At 46.6% G+C, this 11,780-nt stretch overlaps 1 pseudogene; it reads left to right on the top strand.

The window, feature by feature from the left end:
• Nucleotides 1-11,303: 11,303 nt before the first annotated feature.
• Nucleotides 11,304-11,411, top strand: LOC129705109 (U2 spliceosomal RNA; annotated as a pseudogene).
• Nucleotides 11,412-11,780: the final 369 nt, after the last annotated feature.

Here is an 11,780-nt window from a genome sequence, read left to right on the forward strand (position 1 = left end):
CAGATTATTATCTAAACGGTGGCCGATTGGGAAAGGGGGAGATGCAGCGAGACCTGGGTGTCATGGTACACCAGTCATTGAAGGTAGGCATGCAGGTGCAGCAGGCAGTAAAGAAAGCGAATGGCATGTTGACTTTCATAGCAAGAGGATTTGAGTATAGGAGCAGGGAGGTTCTACTGCAGTTGTATAGGGTCTTGGTGAGACCACACCTGGAGTATTGCGTGCAGTTTTGGTCACCAAATCTGAGGAAGGACATTATTGCCATAGAGGGAGTGCAGAGAAGGTTCACCAGACTGATTCCTGGGATGTCAGGACTGTCTTATGAAGAAAGACTGGATAGACTTGGTTTATACTCTCTAGAGTTTAGGAGATTGAGAGGGGATCTTATAGAAACTTACAAAATTCTTAAGGGGTTGGACAGGCTAGATGCAGGAAGATTGTTTCCGATGTTGGGGAAGTCCAGGACAAGGGGTCACAGCTTAAGGATAAGGGGGAAATCCTTTAAAACCGAGATGAGGAGAACTTTTTTCACACAGAGAGTGGTGAATCTCTGGAACTCTCTGCCACAGAGGGTAGTTGAGGCCAGTTCATTGGCTATATTTAAGAGGGAGTTAGATGTGGCCCTTGTGGCCAAGGGGATCAGAGGGTATGGAGAAAAGGCAGGTACGGGATACTGAGTTGGATGATCAGCCATGATCATATTAAATGGCGGTGCAGGCTCGAAGGGCCGAATGGCCTACTCCTGCACCTAATTTCTATGTTTCTATGTTTCTATGAAAATGTTATTTTCTGTTCTCCCATCAACGACCATTGCGAAACTGGGTTTGTCGATACATTAGAAAATTATTAGACTTATTTCTAATAGACCTTTACTTACCATAATAATAAAGACAAGTTTAACACTTCTGTACATTTTTGGTTTTGTTCTTGTAAGGGATTGGTCTCCACAATATGGCCCGCGGGACACATTAGGTCCAGTGACCAGGAGATTTTTCAAGCTCCGATTCAAGTCCGAGAATGGGCGGCTGTTACCCATTATATCCCTCGAATTGTCAAGACATCACAAGCAAAGATCACAAGCCCGCCGTGAAGAAGGGTGCAATCAAATATTATACAACTCTGCTCTATCATCTTTGGGTGCAATGGTGGGCCGGGGGGTTCGGTGGCGGCGGCCACAATCAAAGATACTAGTGGAGCTCTGCTCTATAATCTTTGGTCGGAATGGGATGGCTGCGCGTTATAATGTGCTATCGTTCCACTCTGCCTGTCCCCCTTCTCCCTCTCCCCTTCTCCCTCTCTTCTCTCGATCTCTCTCTCCCCTCCTCTCAATCTCTCGCTCCCCTCTCTTCCCTCGATCTCTCTCTCTCTCTCTCTCTCCCCCTCTCTTCGCGATCTCCCTCCCTTCCCTCTCTCCCTCCCTTCCAGGTCTCCCTCCCTTACCTCTTCGTGAGAGTTGGCAGCTCTGCTATACCTTGGGTCCAAAAGAGGATAGAAATAAAATACTTAATGGTCTTTGTAAGAAGATTTTAATAAGCTCTTCTACATTTAAAGTAAATTGACATATTAGAGGCAAAAAGCATCTTCAATATACAGGTCTCTCCACACAACTGAAAACAATTGCATTTAAGTGATATATCATCCATTGTTCAGGCATGTAGCACTAGGTTACTAAACTTCCTACATATTCCAGGAATGCATCTCATACAAATGGGAGGCTTAAATGCATTGTAAAATCATAAATCCATGTTGACTTGGACTAATCCTTTTACTGCTATCCAAATGCCCCATTATTACATCTTTAATAATTGACTTCAGCATCTTTCACACCACCAAAGTCAGGCTAACTGGTCTGTAATTCGCCGTTTTCTCTCTCGCTCCTTTCTTGAAAAGTGGGATAGCATTAGCTATCCTCCAATCCACAGGAACTGATCGTAAATCTATTGATCGTTGGAAAATGATCATATGTATAAATATATATGTATGTGTATATATGCATGTATGTGTATATATGCATGTATATGTATATGTGTGTATATATGTATATATATATATATATGTTTATATGTGCGTATGTATGCATATAAATGTATCCATATGTATGCGTGTATTTGTATGTGTGCATATGTATGTGTATATGTATGTATGTATGTGTATATATGTATGTGTGTATATATGTATGTGTATATATATGTGTGTATAAATATATATATATGCATATATATATTATTACTATATAATTATATATATATAATTGCCTTTATGGTTTATGTATATCATCTTACAAGACAAATAAATTAATAGTGATTATTTAAATCAAAGTTGCTTCTGATCCATGAGAATAAACTTAATTATCTCTAACTTGCCTCTCACACACAGGCACACATTCATATAAATATATAAAATATGTATAAGTTAAATTTAATTTTGTGCAGTGTGTGTTAAAGCAATACAAGGGAAACTGCACAATATAATGCAAGGGAAACTATGCAAAGGAGGGAGCTGTTACCGCTACAAGATACTCGAGGATCTTTGCTTTGGATCAAAGATTATAGCGATGCTCTATAATCTTTGCTTTGGATCACAGCGGGTGGCATACCGGAAGTCGAATGTCGCATTAAAAAATGGCGGCCGTGACGTTCCGTCACGTACTACACGTCAGTCCATTGGATTTCGGAGGAGTGGTCTATCTTGCTCCTCTAGGATCTTTGATCCACATTGCATGGCCAACCATTCCATGGCGTTAAGTTATGGAGGACTGTTCAGCAGTGACACCACTGCCAGTGAGTGTTTCTCTAGTGGCTGAGATTACCATCATTGGATGAGTAAACCAATGATTGGTACAGTGGCGCAATGTTAAAGTTGCTGCCTTACAGAACCAGAGATCCAGGTTCGATCTTGACCACGAGTGCAGTTCTACGGAATTTATACGTTATCCCTGTTACCGAGTTGGTTTTCTGGGTTCTCCAGTTCCCCCCCGTAAGGCAAAGACATACAAGTTTGTAGATTAACTGGCTTTGATAAATTGTAAAAATGTTCCTAAGTCATGTAAATTAGTGTACAGGGTGATCGCTTGCCAGAGCGGACTAGATGGGCCAAAGGGCCTGTTTCAGGCGGTATCTCTAAAGTCTAAAGTAAAGTGTAAAGACTGGAGAAAACATTCACAGTTAGTTGAGCACACTTTGTGAACTTTTCAACTTGTTCTTTCAGATTTTGCAAAGACAGCATTTTCCCTTGGAAAGGAAGAAAAGCATCAAACTAATCAGATAGGGTCTTGGTTATATTGTGAGTATTCTGCAATTGTTGTCGATTGCACCCTTGAACTCCAATTTACGTCAGGCATGCCAGAAATAGGCACAACAGTACAGAAGCCAAGATGCTTCAATTTGTGGGAGAGTCTCAAATAAGGGCACACAATTGTAAGATAAGGGTTAGTCATTTAAAATCGATGTGTGTCGGAATTTCTTTTTGCAGACCATGATGATTTTTTGGGGAATTTTTTGCCTTGTAGGGATGAGGAGGCTCTATTACAGGATGTGTTTAAAAAGGAGATAAATAACATTTTGAAAGAACAGGGAATTGGCAAAATGCTTTCGAACAGGAGATGGAACAGGTCAACCATAATCTTTATGAACAGCAGGGCAAACTTGAGGATGCAAGTGACATACTACTGCTCCTACTTCCTTATGTTCTTGTGAGAAACGTTTCAGTCTAATCCTGAATTTTGGCTTAAAAGCCTTTTTAACTACTCACATTTTCTTCAACGTTGATCAGTATAAAATGGGAAACCAGAACTGTTGGCCTGATTTTTAAATTTCCATGGCAAACGTGCCTGGGTTATGCTTACACATCCAGTGTGCTGCAGGAAAAAAACACTAACTCATCAGTCTTGATATTAAGATGGACGGGAACAAAGCTCCTAATGGAATTTTGATTTATTGCAGAGAGGTAGGGACTGAAAGAACCAAATTCTCTTCCCCTGGCAGCAATTTCTCTCACTAAGTCCCTCAAGGTCGAGGAGCCTTTGAACGTAACAATGCGATAAAAGTACAAAGAAAAAGTTGACATTGGTCTGTTGTGGGATGTCTGACTGGTTAACAGCCTTGGAGATTCAGAGTAGACTCAAAAAGCTGGAGTAACTCAGTGGGTCATGCAGTATCTCCAGAGAATAGGTGACGTTTCGGGATTAGATATTAGTCAGCGAAACCCAGCCATCAATCCGTTACAATTCAGAGTTGTCCAAGGCCGTCAATATAGTTGATCTAAATACAAGATATTTTGAAGGCTTGGGCATTAATTTGTGTTATTCTGTCTTCTGTCACTCTGATCATAGTCACACAAGCGGGAAGCTGATTGGGAGAACCACAAACATAACCGACAGTGTAGCTACCGAGAGTCGATGGAATAAAAACTCTGAACAGATCAAATAATGGTTTTGATGTGACACAGAACAACATGCATGCCTGTGATATTGTTCTACATTTGCAAAAAAAAAGAACTAAAAAAAAGAATTAAAACTGTAAATGCTGGAATTCCACAGATGGTCAACCATGTAAAGAAATAGTGCACTTTTCATCAGATATGACTGATGGAGCTTATAAACCAGCGTCAATGTATTTGCAGTTTATTGTTACCTTTATTGCATTCTTTGTGTTTAAACCAGTCCGTATGGAGTATATATGATAACAAGTGTTTCTGCATCACTTCCCAGTTTGTTTCATCCACATAATGGGAATCATGCACCTTGTTTAAACAGGCAGGTGATGAGTATTTCAGTCTTGTTTGCCAACAAGGATTTCAACACAGTGCCAGAGTCCCGGGTTCGATCCTGACTACGGGTGCTGTCTGTACAGAGATTGTACATTCTCCCCATGACCTGCGTTGGTTTTCTCTGGGATCTCCGGTTTCCTCCCACACTCCAAAGAAATACATGTTTGTAGGTTAATTGGCTTGCTTTAATTGTAAATTTCCCTAGTGTGTGTGGGGTAGTGTTAGTATGTGGGGATCGCTGATCGTCTTTGACTCAGTGGGCCGAAGGGCCTGTTTCTGCACTGTATCTCTAAACTAAATTAAGCAAAACACACTGACCTTCATGTCCTAATCCTCCTCCATTGTCAGAGTGAAGCCAAATGGAAAATGGAGGAACAGCACCTCATATTTCGTTTGGTCAGTTTACGACTCAGCAGTAGTAGTAGGCCGCCCTCGGTCATGACTGATCATGTGTGATGCATTCTAGTTTGCAGGTAATGTGTGGTCGGATGCAAACCTGGGCAATGTCATATGGAGGACAGGCTGTTGCACATGTAGCACGTCCCCCCTCTCTCCATCGCTGATCGATCCAAAGGAACAGCAGGGTCATTACAGTTTGGCACCAGCGTCATCGCAGGAGCTGCCAGAGCGAGGTTGTAGACAACGACAAACTGCCTTAGGGGCTCCGACTCCAGACTTTCTTGAGGTTTATTCCAGGAGCCTTTTCCATAACTGGATAAAGGCAGTGGAGGTTTTAAATCAGTTTTCCCTCTCCTAGATAGGGGGCGCTGTCCAGTTAGGTATGGCTGCTCTGCCTGCAGCTGTCCGTCCTTTTAATCCTTTTTACATTTTTAGTACGTTAAAAAGTGTTTTGTTTGGAGGTCTATTCTTTTTATGTGGAGGGGGAGGAGGGGGTGGGGGGGAAAGGGGAAATTGGATTTCTCAATCCCTACCTGGTCGGAGGTGCGGCTTTTCTCCGGGCTGCACCTTCGCCCCTGTCCTCGCGGCCTACCATCGGGACTGGAGCGGCGCTTCCTGTCGGGACCGGCCAGAACCTCGGCGGAGGCGGAGGCACAGCGCTGGAGCACCATCACGGAGTGGGCGATGCCTTGCCCGAGTCACCGTGTTGGAGCTCCGGAATGCTGAGTCCGCCGATGGAACATCGCGGAGCTGTGGGTCTGTGTAGCGGCCAGCTGCGCGTGGCGGCGCTGACTTTAACACCGCGGAGTCTGGAATCTCTCGCCGAGATCGCCAGAGTTGGCTTCAGGAGCCGCGTGCTCCGGTAAGGAAGCAGCTGTTCCAGGTATTACAAACCGCTGAGAGGGTTCTCCCGACGCCGGAGCACCATCATCTGGCGAGAGGGCCTGAAACATCGGGCCGTCGTAACGGTGACTGCGGAGGCCTCATTAGGCCCGACCATGGGTGAACAAGAGAATGAGGACTGGACTTTGTGTCTTCCTCCACAGTGGGAACCATTGTGGGGGGGTGTTTTTATGCTTAATGTTAAATTCTTCTTTAATGTTATGTTGTATTCTTATTAGTGTACTGCAAATTTCAGGTCAGCTATTGGTGTATATGACAATAAATTAACCTTTGCCTTCATGGCTGACGAGCCCCATCTGCCCGAGACTCACGGGGATGGGAGCGTCTACCTTCCCCTGCAAGTCTATAGCACCTGCCCACTGCCCAATATAGCACCTGCCCACTACCCATACTGACTCAGCAGTATGATCTTTGATTTCTCTAACTTCAATTAACCCTTGCATCCCCACTCTCTCCGTCCCTCACCTACTTTAGTCATTGTATTAGTTTCAACATCATTTTGGTGACTTTCATTGCCTGTAACATTTTAGTTTTGAGTCAAGAGAGTCAAGAGTTAATTTAATTGTCATTTGGACCCCTGGAGGTCCAAACGAAATGCCGTTTCTGCAGCCATACATTACACACAAATAGACCCCAGACACAACATAATTACATTTAACATAAACATCCATCACATAGCTGTGATGGAAGGCCAAATAAACTTATCTCTCCACTGCACTCTCCCCTCCCCCCCCCCAATGTCAGAGTCAAAGTCATAGCCCCCGGCTGGCGATGGCGATTGTCCCGCGGCCATTAAAGCCACGCCGGGTGGTGCGAGGTCGCACACCGGGTCTTGGTGTTGGAGTCCCCGGTGTGCGCTCGCAGAGTCCGCGGCCATTCCAGCCGCGCGGGGCAGTGATGTTAGGCCCCGCTCCAGGAGCTCTTCAACCCCGCAACTCGGGCGGGGGAAGTCGCCGTTGCAGGAGCCCTGAAAAGCGGCCTCCCTCCAGGGAGCCGCGGGCTCCCGGTGCCGTCGTCCACAGACCCGTCGTTGGAGCCTCCGACTCTCCGGTAGCAGCAGCAGCAGCAGCGGCAGCGCTCCTCCACCGCTCCACCCGCTCCGGACTCGGCCAGCTCCGCGACGGCAACGGTGAGTCGGCACCAGAGTCCCCGGCTTCTTCCTGTTGGAGGCCGCTCCTCGTTGCGGCCTCAACGACACCTGAGACCCGACGAGAAAAGGTCGGGTCTCCAGTGCAGGGAGAGATTCAAAAAGTTTCCCCCCCCCTCCCACACACACACACACCCCAACATAAAATAACAAAAACTACATAAAAACACAGACAAAAAATAATAAAAACGCGGACAGGCTGTAGAGGCCGCTGCTGGCCAGAGCCGCGCCGCCTACCGGAAGGGTACCGGAAGCCTACCGGCGGGTTTAAACTAAAAAATGGGGGAGTGGAGTCAACAATGTGGATGCGTGTCCGTGCAGCTATTGGAAAGAGAGTGTAGGAAAGGTTCCATTTAAACTAACAGAGAAGGGGGATGGTACCCAATGCAAGGAGACAGAGGGCCATAAAAGGAGGACAGAAGCAAAGGTAGAAGGGAGATAAGAAAAACTAACCTGAAAACTTTGTGCCTGAATGCGAGGAGCATTCAAAATACTGTAAGGTGGTTGAACTGAATGCACAGTTAGTAGTTAAGGGAAATTATATATTTGGAATTACAGAGACATGGCGCCAGGGTGACCAAGGCTGAGAGCTAAACATGCAGGGGTATTCGATATTCAGGAAGGATAGACAGAAAGGACGAGTAGGTGGGATGGCATTGATGGTTATAGAGGAGATTAATGCAATAGCAAGGAAAGCCATTGGCTTGGATGCTGTAGAATCGGTATGGGTAGAACTGTGAAATAGCTGAGGGCAGAAAATGCTTGTTGGACCACCAAACAGCAGTAGGGAGGTTGGTGATAGCATCAAGCAGGAAATTAGGGATGCATGTAGAAAAGGTACAGCTGCCATCATGGGTGACTTTAATCTACATATAGATTGGGCCATCCAAATTGGTAACAGTGCTGAGGAGGAGGTTTTCCTGGACTGTATAAGGGGTGGGTTTTTTAAACCAATATGTAGAGGAACCGGTTAGATGGCAGGCCACCGATTGTGTAGTGAGGAAGGGTTAATTAGCGATCTTGTTGTGCAAGGCCCCTTGGGCAATATTGACCATAATATGATGGAATTCTGCATTAGGATGGAGAGTGACACGGTTAATTCAAAGACTAGGGACCTAAACTTGAATAAAAGAGATTTTGAAAGTATGAAAATGGAATTGGCTAGGACAGACTGGCAAATTATACTTAAAGGGTTGACGGTGGAGATGCAAAGATTTAAAGACCGCATGGATGAACTCCATAAATTGTTTTTCCCAATCTGGCGAAAAAATAAAACTGGGAAGGCGGCTCAACCGTGGCTGATGAGGGAAGTCAAGGATAATGTTAAAGCCAAGGACGAGGCATATAAATTGGCCAGAAGAAGCGGCAAACCAGAGGACTGGGAGACATTTAGAACTCAACAGAGGAGGACAAAGGGGTTAATTAAGAAGGGGTGAAAGAGCATGAAAAAAGCTTGCGGGCAATAATAAAAATTGACTGTAAAAGTTTGCATAGGTATGAAAAATAGTGAAGACAAATGTAGGTCCCTTACACCCAGAGACAGGAGAATTTATAATGGGAAACAAGGAAATCGCAGAACAGTTAAACGAGTACTTTGGTTCTATCTTCACTAAGGAAGACACAAACAACCTCCCGGAAATATTAGGGGACAGAGGATCTAGTGGAAGGGAGGAACTTAAGGGAATCCACATTAGTCAGAAAATGGTGTTAGGTAAACTGTTGGGACTGAAGGCAGATAAATCCCCAGGGCCAGATGGTCTGCATCCAAGAGTACTCAAGGAGATGGCCCTAGAAATTGTGGATGAATTGGTCATCATTTTCCAATGTTCTCTCGACTCTGGATCAGTTCCTGGGGACTGGAGGATAGCCAATGTAACTCCACATTTTAAGAAAGGAGGGAATGGGAAAACGGGGAATTATAGACCAGCTAGCCTTACATCAGTAGTGGGGAAGATGTTGGTCGACTATTAAAGATGTTGTAGCACCGCATTTGGAAAGAAATGATGGGATCGGTCAAAGTCAGCATGGATTTATGAAGGGGAAGTGGACTAATCAGGATGTAACAAGTAGAATGGATGAGGGAGTGGATGTGGTGTATCTGGACTTTCAAAAATACTTTGACAAGGTCCCACGCAAGCAATTAGTGTGCACAATTAGAGCACATGGTATAGGGAGGTTAGGTATTTACATGGATAGAGAACTGTTAGGCAGACAGGAAGCAAAGAGTAGGATTAACATGTCCTTTTCAGAATGGCAGGCAGTGACTAGTGGGGTTCCACAGTCATATCAGGTCTCCGAAAAAGCAGCGACTGGACCCCCCCCCCTACGACAATGCCTGAGACAAGCTACCACCTAGTCGACATCAAGCTACCGATAACCGGCAACCAATTAGGACGTCCACCTACGACCACACCTACGACAAACTATCACCACACAGGCTACAAGTTACGACAACGGAAGTCAATCAAAGGCCACCAGCAACAAGCTACAACAAGCAACGACTCTGTCGGCGACAACTGAAGACAACTGAAGACAATTCAGTCGCCGGTACCCGGCGCGGGTTGGCATAAGTAGTGGCAAATGGAATTCACCAAAGTCAGCACCCGGAGACGACCAACGTCACCTGGCGACAACCTGCGCCATCCTGGCGACAACTTATGACAGCACCTACGACAGAAGACAAGTTACATAAAGTTACGTCAAGCCCACAGTCGCCAAAAAGTTTTAAACATTTCAAAATTCAGTGGTGACCCGAAACACGTTACGACTCCGTGGTGATTACTCACGACCATTCAGGCATCACCCCACGACCATGTGACAACAGCCTAGTTGCATGTAGTCGTCGAAAAAAAATTGCCTTAGTGGGACAGGGGCTTTAGATGATTGGACACAGTAGATGCAGGGAAAATGTTCCCGGTGTTGGGGGAGTCCAGAACCAGGGGTCACAGTTTAAGAATAAGGGGTTGGCCATTTGATAGAAATGAGAAAAAAACGTTTTCACCCAGAGAGTTGTGAATCTGTGGAATTTTACTTCGGAGTCACGTGAGTGACTTCGTGAAGAACCCCGCTTCCACGCATGCGTGTCATTGCAACGAGTCACACAGGGGGGAACGGCGTTCCCCAAGCGGGAGATTTGAAAGTCGGGAACAGCAGGTAAGAGACTCTGCGTTCCTTTTTTCTACTTACTTTTAGGTGGCTGCGGAAAGCCGGCGGGGAGACCCGTGGAGGGCGAGCAGCCAGCAGCAGCAACGGCACGAGTTTCCCTGGAGGGGAACAACCTGTGCCCGACTTCGCTCCCGCACCGGCAAAATTCACTTCTCGGCCGGGCGGGAAGCAAAGTAAAGAGGTCCCTATGCCGGTCTCAAACGAGACTGGCTTGGGAGCAGTCGGTAGCAGCCAGCGCAGAGGCTGCGGGACAGACAGCTCGGACCAGCGAGGGGCTCGGAACGCTCAGCGAGTGCAGCGGCACTTATGGAGTCGGAACGGGACGTTCGGGCTGAAAACCTTCTTCACAAGGTAAGGCCCAGGGTCCAGGGGATCCATAGGTACAGCCGGGGTTACCGGCTGCGGAACTGCCGCGAAGGACCAGGCCCGTGAACACCGGGGTCGGTCCAGGCGGCTCGAACCCGACACAGGGAACGACGGTCACCGGCGGGAGAAGGAAAGTCGGGAACAGCAGGTAAGAGACCCTGCGTTTCCTTCAACTTACCTTCTAGGTGCAGACATGGACCAGGTCCATGTAAGGTGCAGAAGGCCGGCGGGAGAACCACGGAGGAGCGGCAGCGGCAGCAGCAGCGGCAGCGGCAGCAACAGTGGCAGCCGGCAGCTGCAGGAGTACTGACAGCGGCAGGAGCACAGGCAGCAGCAGTGGCAGCTGGCACTTCGTGAGGAGCTGGCAACGGCAGGAGCAGCATGGGCACATCGATTCCCGGAGAGGGAAAAACACCTGTGCCCAACTTCGCTCCAGCATGGTGAGAAAGTTCATTTCTCGACAGCAAAGGACTTTGCAGTTGACTGGCTGCAATCTACTACAAGGGACCAGTATGTGAGTTCCAGGGTCGGTCCCAGCGGGGTTTTCGTTACAATAATTGCTTCTCGGCTTTTTGGCTAAGATCAAGTGTAGTATCTGTTCTTATCAATTTAATATCTGATACACCCCTTATCTAGGGACCATATATATTAAATAAAAACTATAGTAGCTGTTATCATCAGTTTTAATGTCTTATATGTCCCTTAGCTAAGGACCATATAAGTAGGAGTGCCCAGAATTGAGGGCATTAGAGTGGGGTTGACCGGCTGCAACGACCACTAGGGACCAGTACCGTCAGTACGGGGGTCGGTCCCAGGGGTCTAAGATAAAGGAGCAGCCAGGAGTGCTGAGAGCGTTGAAGCCAGGTTAAAGGAATAGATGGAAGCAGCTGTGCCAGTTATCCCCCTCACCGGCCATATCCACTTCACGGAAGGAAGGACAAAACTGGAGAAGGAGGACCATGGAACAGCGGGCAGCCAGCAGCAGCCAGCGGCACTTGGATCAACCGTAGTGGGATCAGCTGTGCCCGATGTC

Source organism: Leucoraja erinacea, chromosome 1 (assembly GCF_028641065.1).
Source record: "Leucoraja erinacea ecotype New England chromosome 1, Leri_hhj_1, whole genome shotgun sequence".
Classification (NCBI taxonomy): domain Eukaryota; kingdom Metazoa; phylum Chordata; class Chondrichthyes; order Rajiformes; family Rajidae; genus Leucoraja; species Leucoraja erinaceus.